The sequence below is a fragment of the Vombatus ursinus genome, unplaced genomic scaffold, assembly GCF_900497805.2.
Source record: "Vombatus ursinus unplaced genomic scaffold, bare-nosed wombat genome assembly UNPS02015411.1, whole genome shotgun sequence".
Classification (NCBI taxonomy): domain Eukaryota; kingdom Metazoa; phylum Chordata; class Mammalia; order Diprotodontia; family Vombatidae; genus Vombatus; species Vombatus ursinus.
This window is the reverse complement of record NW_020955189.1, coordinates 1,768,957-1,775,445: the sequence shown is the minus strand read 5'-3', so window position 1 is coordinate 1,775,445 and position 6,489 is coordinate 1,768,957. Positions and strand designations below refer to the sequence as shown.

Genomic DNA, 6,489 nt, shown 5'->3' with positions numbered 1-6,489 from the left:
AGAGAGAGAGAGAGAGAGAGAGAGAGAGAGAGAGAGAGAGAGAGATGGAAAAGTGATTTATTCTGCTTGGGTGTAGAATTAGAAGAAACAGCACCGAAGTTGCAGAAAGGCCAATTCTAACTCAATCCATATACAAGAAACCTTATTAGACTAGTCAGGCTCAAGGAGTGAGATCTCTGTCCCTGGAGAGCTTCCAGCAGAGGCTGTACAAGGCAACAGCAGTAAGGGAGAGATGAGTGGGAGTCTGCAGAGGCTCGGCTGGATTACTTCGGAGGCCCCTCTCAGCTCTTAGAGTTGGTGCTTATGGAAGGCTCCGAATGCCAAACCAGGAAGCCTGAACTTTATTCAGACAGTCAATAGGGAGCCACAGACAGAGCTCTGCATAGGGACTGAGAGGCTGGCAGCACCGAGCACTGCTCAGAAGGGGTGATGCCCAGAGAGACCTGTTAGGAGTCGACAGCAACAGCCAGTGCTGGGGGCAATGAGGACCTGCAATCACGGGGTGGGGGCAGAAAGAGGATGGGCACAGGAGATGCTACAGAGATGAAATCCAAAAGGATCCCAAGTTCCCTAAAAAACCTGGAATTCCTGTCATCTTACACTTCACTCTACTCCCATCCTCCATAAGAGGGGTTCTCAAACTTTTGGGTGTCAGGACTGCTTTATACTCTTCAAAATTATTGAGGACACCCCTTCCCCCAAGATTTTTTCTTTATGTGGGTTATATCTACTGATACTTGCCATATTAGAAATTAAAATGTTTCGGTGTAATTAATCAAATGAGATAATGTTAGTAAAAGGCACTTAGCACAGTGCCTGGCACATAGTAGGTGCTGCAGCAACGCTTAGTCCCTTCCTCTCACCATGCCCCCACTTCCACGGAAGCAGTTTTGGGTCTTGGGGATCCCCAGGCCACACATGCAGCATCGCTGTTCTTTAAAGTATCTGTCCCCAAATCTCGTCTCTGCCTGTGAACCGTCTTTGAGGCTCACCCATCCCCCTTCACCCCACTGCCACTCGCTCCCCAAATCCAGGTCCTTATCAAGCCCGAATGAGAGAGGCCCTCCTGGGACAGACCCAATCCACAGTGCTCCCTCAGACGCTGCCGGTCACATCACCCTCCAGTCAACAATCGGCATGAAAGACTCCCCACGGCCCGTGGGGGCAGGCCCACACCCCTCCAGTCGGCTCTTGCGGCTCTCTATAAAGCAGCTACTACCCCGTTCCCCGGGCCCCACCTCCTGTCAATCTTCAAGGTTCCTGGGCTCCCTGGGGCAGGCGCTTCCTCTCTCTACCAGCGCAGATCCAAACAGGCTTCCCAAATCTCTGCTGTACCGCTGCCTCTTCCAGCTGATTTCCCACACTTCCCAAAATACATTCAGCATTCCAGTCAAACCAGTCTCCTGGCAACACTTCGCTGGTGCCTCTCGCCCTCTGGCCCCCATCATTACCCTCATCACTGAAGGAGTCCAACACTCTCCTCCACCTACTCCAACCCTGCTCGCTCTTCAAGGCCCAGCTCGCTGCCCCTCTTCCCAGAGACTCCCGACGAGCCTGTCTCCTTCTCCAAAGTACCACACGTCTAGTCAGAAACGGACGACCCACATCTAGTCCTCCATGCAGAGAGAACACCCTGAATCCTAACGTGCACAAGAGAGATTTCTTGATGGCTAACTCCAACAGTTCACACCCACAGATGGGAAGCCTCTCTCTGCCTTTCATCCTAGGCAACTCCTGCCCATGTTTTCCCACCAATCTTAGAATCAAAGGATTTAGAGCTGGAAGGGACTTTTTAGAAGCCCACAACAAAAGCTAAGGAAACAGAGGAGAGATAAGCTGGCTTCCCCACGGTCACAGAAGCAGTAAGAGAGCCAGACTTCAGTATGGCGCACCTACCACCATGCTGCCTAAACAGAGCCACCTCCACAAGCTGGAGGCCTTCAGAGAGCTCTTAGTGACCCCTGAACCTTCCCAATGGATGCCCTTCCATAAACACGGCCTCCCAACATTTCCAAATTGTGCACATCTGTCCCTGCCCGGGTCTCACTTTATTATTTCTAAAGACTGATTGCTCCATCACGGGCGCAACACTGTCGTATGATCCCTGACCTCGACCTCACCATACGGGTGGAGAGAGAAGAGGGACCCAGCCTCCCAACGCAACAGGACCAGGCTTCCTACCCCACCCCACACACTTATTTCCCAGAGTACTCAGCTTCCTCATCTCTAAAAGGAAAAGGCCAAACCAGATGGTCTCTGAGAGCCCCTCCGGCTCTAACGGAGCTCCCTATGAACTCCTCCCCTGCCGTGCGTGACATGTGCCGTCTTTCTTTGCACCCTCAACACTTGCTTGTCATAGTGCCCAGGACGTAAGCGTGCAATAAACGCTTGCTGACACACTAGAGAATGCTATCCTGTTTCCTGCACGGCCACGGTCTAGTCCCCCCTTCAACGCTACTTTCCCTATTCGCCAAATTTCACTGTCGCTGCAGCTGCTGCTGCTGGTTGGGCTTTTGGTTGGTTTGCTGTTTTTTGTCTTTTTGGGAAAAGAAGGGAAGAAGAGGTAAAAGGGAGAGAGGTTCAGTGACAGTCAGCCATTCAATAAGCTTTTGTTAAGGGTGCTGTGCTAAGTGCCAGGGCCACAAAGAGAGGCAGACCCGTTGCCCGCTCTCCAGAAGTTCAGTCTAATGGGGAATGCCAGCCACAGCATCTCCGCACCGAGCTCGCACCAAGCCAGCTGCCGCGAGGGAGGGACCAGAGACCAGCTAGTCAAACAAGTTACTAAAACCTGCTACTCCTTCACTGCTTTGGCCCTCCTAGGAACCCCCTACATCTGTGATCTTTTCTTCCCTCCCTCTCACCCCCTCCATTCACTCAGCTGCCAGATCTTGCCTACACGCCTCCCGTCCCTCCCCTAAGAGCTATCTCAAGTCACGTCGACAAGTATTTATTTATTAAGCACCTACCACATGCCAGGCACTGAGCTAAGCCCAGGGATACAAAGCGATGCAAAAAGAGTCCCTGCCCTCAAGGAGTTCATAATCTAACGGGGGAGACAACATGCAAAGAACTATACTCAAACAACATATAGACAAGATAAAGTGGAGAAAATCTCAGAAGGAAGGCACTAGAATTAAGAGGCCTGGGAAAGGCTTCTTAGAGAAGGCAGGATTTTAGCTTGGACATGAAGTGGAGGAGCCAGGAGGCAGAGACGACGGAGAGAATTCTAGGCATGGGGGATGAGTGAAAAGGAGTCCAGAGATGGAGTGTTTGGTATGCACCACAGCAAGGAGGCCAAGGTCACTGGATCATAGAGTATAGAGAGGGGAGTAAGACGGAAGATGACTGGAGGGGGTGGGGCTGGGGGTGGGGCAGGGCTTTAAAACCCAGAGAGAGGATATCTGACACAGCTGTCTCCAAGTAAAGAGGCACGAGCTGTTCTTGGAGCTCCAGTGGGGACCAAAGGGAATAAAGTGAGTTGTTAGAGAAAAGTCTGGTTCGGTACAAAGAATGCACTTTCAAACAATTAAGAAGATGTTATTGATGGAATTCACCCTTCAGGTGGGGTTCGAATCAGATGATTTCTAAAGTTCCTTCCTAGTCTAATGTACTATGAAGCCTTGATTCAGCCAGAGCTCAAAATACAATGGGATGTTTCAGAACACACGAATTTACCTTCACTGTAGGTCTTAAAAACAGACCCCAATGGTCAATTCTGGAGGAAATGGGAGAAGGGATTCCTACAGAGGGAGCGGACTGAAGTAGACGACCTTTAAGGTCTCTAGATCCAGCCTTGGGACTCTACCTTCCTGTGATCTGTCCAAGGTTATATACCTGCAGCTCACAGCCACCAAACGGTTCCTCCTTCTACCCCAACGCCCAGGTGCCAAGGGGCCAAAGTCCACATTCACTGGGTTCTCTCCCCACCCCGTACCACCCAGAGACCTGTTCCCACCCTCCCTTCACAGCACAGCAATTATGCTGGAGAGAGCTTTGTGTCCAACCGGGTTCCTACTAACTAGGGGCCTTTGGCACTGTGGACACCTGGGGCCAGATGGCCAGAGAGCAACTCAATATGCCCAGTGGCAACATGTCTTTCAGGTAGAAGGAGATGGGAACACAGGGAAGCCCGGTGGTTGGGTAGCTGGATCCTGATTCCTTAATATCAACATATGGTTCGAGATTAAAGTATACATGGCATTGCAGAAAATTATCAATAGTGGTGCCAAATCATAAATACCAGAAAACTCCAAGAGGAAAGAGAAAAATTAGTTTTACTAGTAAAGCATCAATAAACTTTTAAAAATTCCAACAGCAGCCAAGTCCTTCCACTCCAGTGAAAATCCAAGAGTAAAGGACTGGATGCATCGCGACATAACAAGTATGAATTTTCTATTCACAAACCATAGAAGCCACGCTGCACGGTACATCACTACAAGAAGTCCATACTTCCCTTCCAAAAAATAAAGCAATTCCAAGGCTTAAAAGCCCTGCCTAATTACACATCACTACAAGAAGTCCATACTTCCCTTCCAAAAAATAAAGCAATCCCAGGGCTTATAAGCCCTGCCTAATTACACAAGTCCAATAACAATTACATATATCACTAAGTGTTCTAAGTTTGACCGGTTCCCAAAACAAAATCATTCCAGTGGGGTCAGCCTTCTGCTGCCTCCACAGCAGGATCTGGGTGACAATTTTTTAAAAAAAGTAAAGAGAACATAGGTCACAACACAGTATATTGAACACCCTAATGGAGTTCTATGAAGGAACAGAAAAGACATTGTGGGAGAGGGCAGACAAACTGAATCTGGAAGAATCAAGTGGCACCTAGAAAAACCACCAGGAGCAGGCCTGCTAACTGGAAAGCAAAGAAACACCAAAAGCAAGAGAGAAAAAGAGAGAGGGAGGGAGGGTGTGTGTGAGGAAGGAAGGGTGTGAGGAAGGGAGGGCGTGAAGGAGGGAGGGTATGAAGGAGGGAAGGGGAGAGGGGGAGAGAGAGGAGAAGAAAGGAAGAGAGAGAGAGAGAGAGAGAGAGAGAGAAAGAAAGAGAGAGAGAGAGAGAGAGAGAGAGAGAGAGATTAAGACAGAATCCATCATGCTCAGTTCACTCTAAAATGCAGCAATAAACGACGACCCTGGCTGAGCTCTCTCTCACTTTGGGGAATAAATGGTAAGACAGAGCCATAATGCTCAGACGAGTATTATTAAAAGTCTGATAAGAAGACATTACTGAGGTTTTTCGAGCAGAATAATAAGATAAAAACAATTTCCTTTTGAATCACTGAAAAATACACTTGAATAAAAAATGGGCTCTCTATCCCGACTCTTCATTGGACGCTGCCACATGGTGTCACTATCTCTTTAGGACATCAAACTAGCTTGTCTAGGCTGACAAAAATTCAAGTGGATCCAAAGGGACCATTCAGGGGTTAGAACAGGCAGATCATCAGGGGCAGAAATGAGTTGGAAACCAAACACCTGAAAAATTTCCCATCCATACTTTCTGTGATTCCATTAATCATTAAATCTTTTTTTTTTTTAAAAAAGCACAATGTACAACTGTTCAAGTCTCAAACCAATACGAGGCCATAAAAGTAACACTAAACCCATGTTCGCCAGATTCAATTCAACAAACATTAGATACCTACTGTGTGCAATGAAAAGATGTAGGTGGGGATGCAAAGAGGGAAAAAATGGAAATTGTTCCTACCCTTAAGGAGCTTATGATCTACCCGGGGGAGGCCAATATTAGGTCACACAATGGAGCTTTTCAGCAGAATCTGATGATAAGCAATGAATAAACCCATCTCATCGTCCAAAACGGAAGATATTGGACGGCAGTCCAATGATTAGAACTAGGATACCGCTGAATGTAAATATGAAAAAGAGGGAAGGCAACTGAAAAGGGTGCCTTAGGGTCAGGAAGAGAGGATCGGGAGTTCCAATCCCGACTCTGACGAGTCTCAGGTCTCCTCGTTCGTTAACGAGTGGTGACATGTGCACCGACCACCTACCAGGATCACTCGCAAGAGCCAAGATCCTTAAGCACCATATCAATGTCCTTCTCTGGGGCTCTGTGTGAGACGTCGAAGGGCTATTGCTTCTATCAGCACCAGAGCCTGGAATTGTGGGTGCCACAAGGTCTTCACACATGGCGTGTAAAGTCCCCTTATAAAATGTTCCCGCAAGGATCGGCTACGGAAAACTCCTCAAGAGAGTGGGTGCCGAGCGGCAGCAGGGACCACCCGTCGAGTCTTCGAGGAGGCCCGCGCCCAGCGTCTCCAGCAGACAACCTGAAGGGGAATTCCGTGAGGATGTTTGTGCGACCTAGGCTCGAGTTCCAACCCTGCCCCCGGCTGCGTGACCTCCATCTCCCAGCCTCCGTTTCCCCATCGCGGCGCACAGGCACGAGAGCCGGGGGGGCCCCCCGTTACTGGATCCTGTCACCGATGCTGTTACTGTTACTTCCTTTGGGATCGTCTTCCC

General features: G+C 49.1%; 1 protein-coding gene across 1 annotated transcript in view; it reads right to left on the bottom strand.

The window, feature by feature from the left end:
* The window catches only part of MAPK1 (mitogen-activated protein kinase 1), a 78,672-nt gene that overhangs the window by 71,767 nt on the left and 416 nt on the right, over nucleotides 1-6,489 (bottom strand). The window lies entirely within an intron of this gene.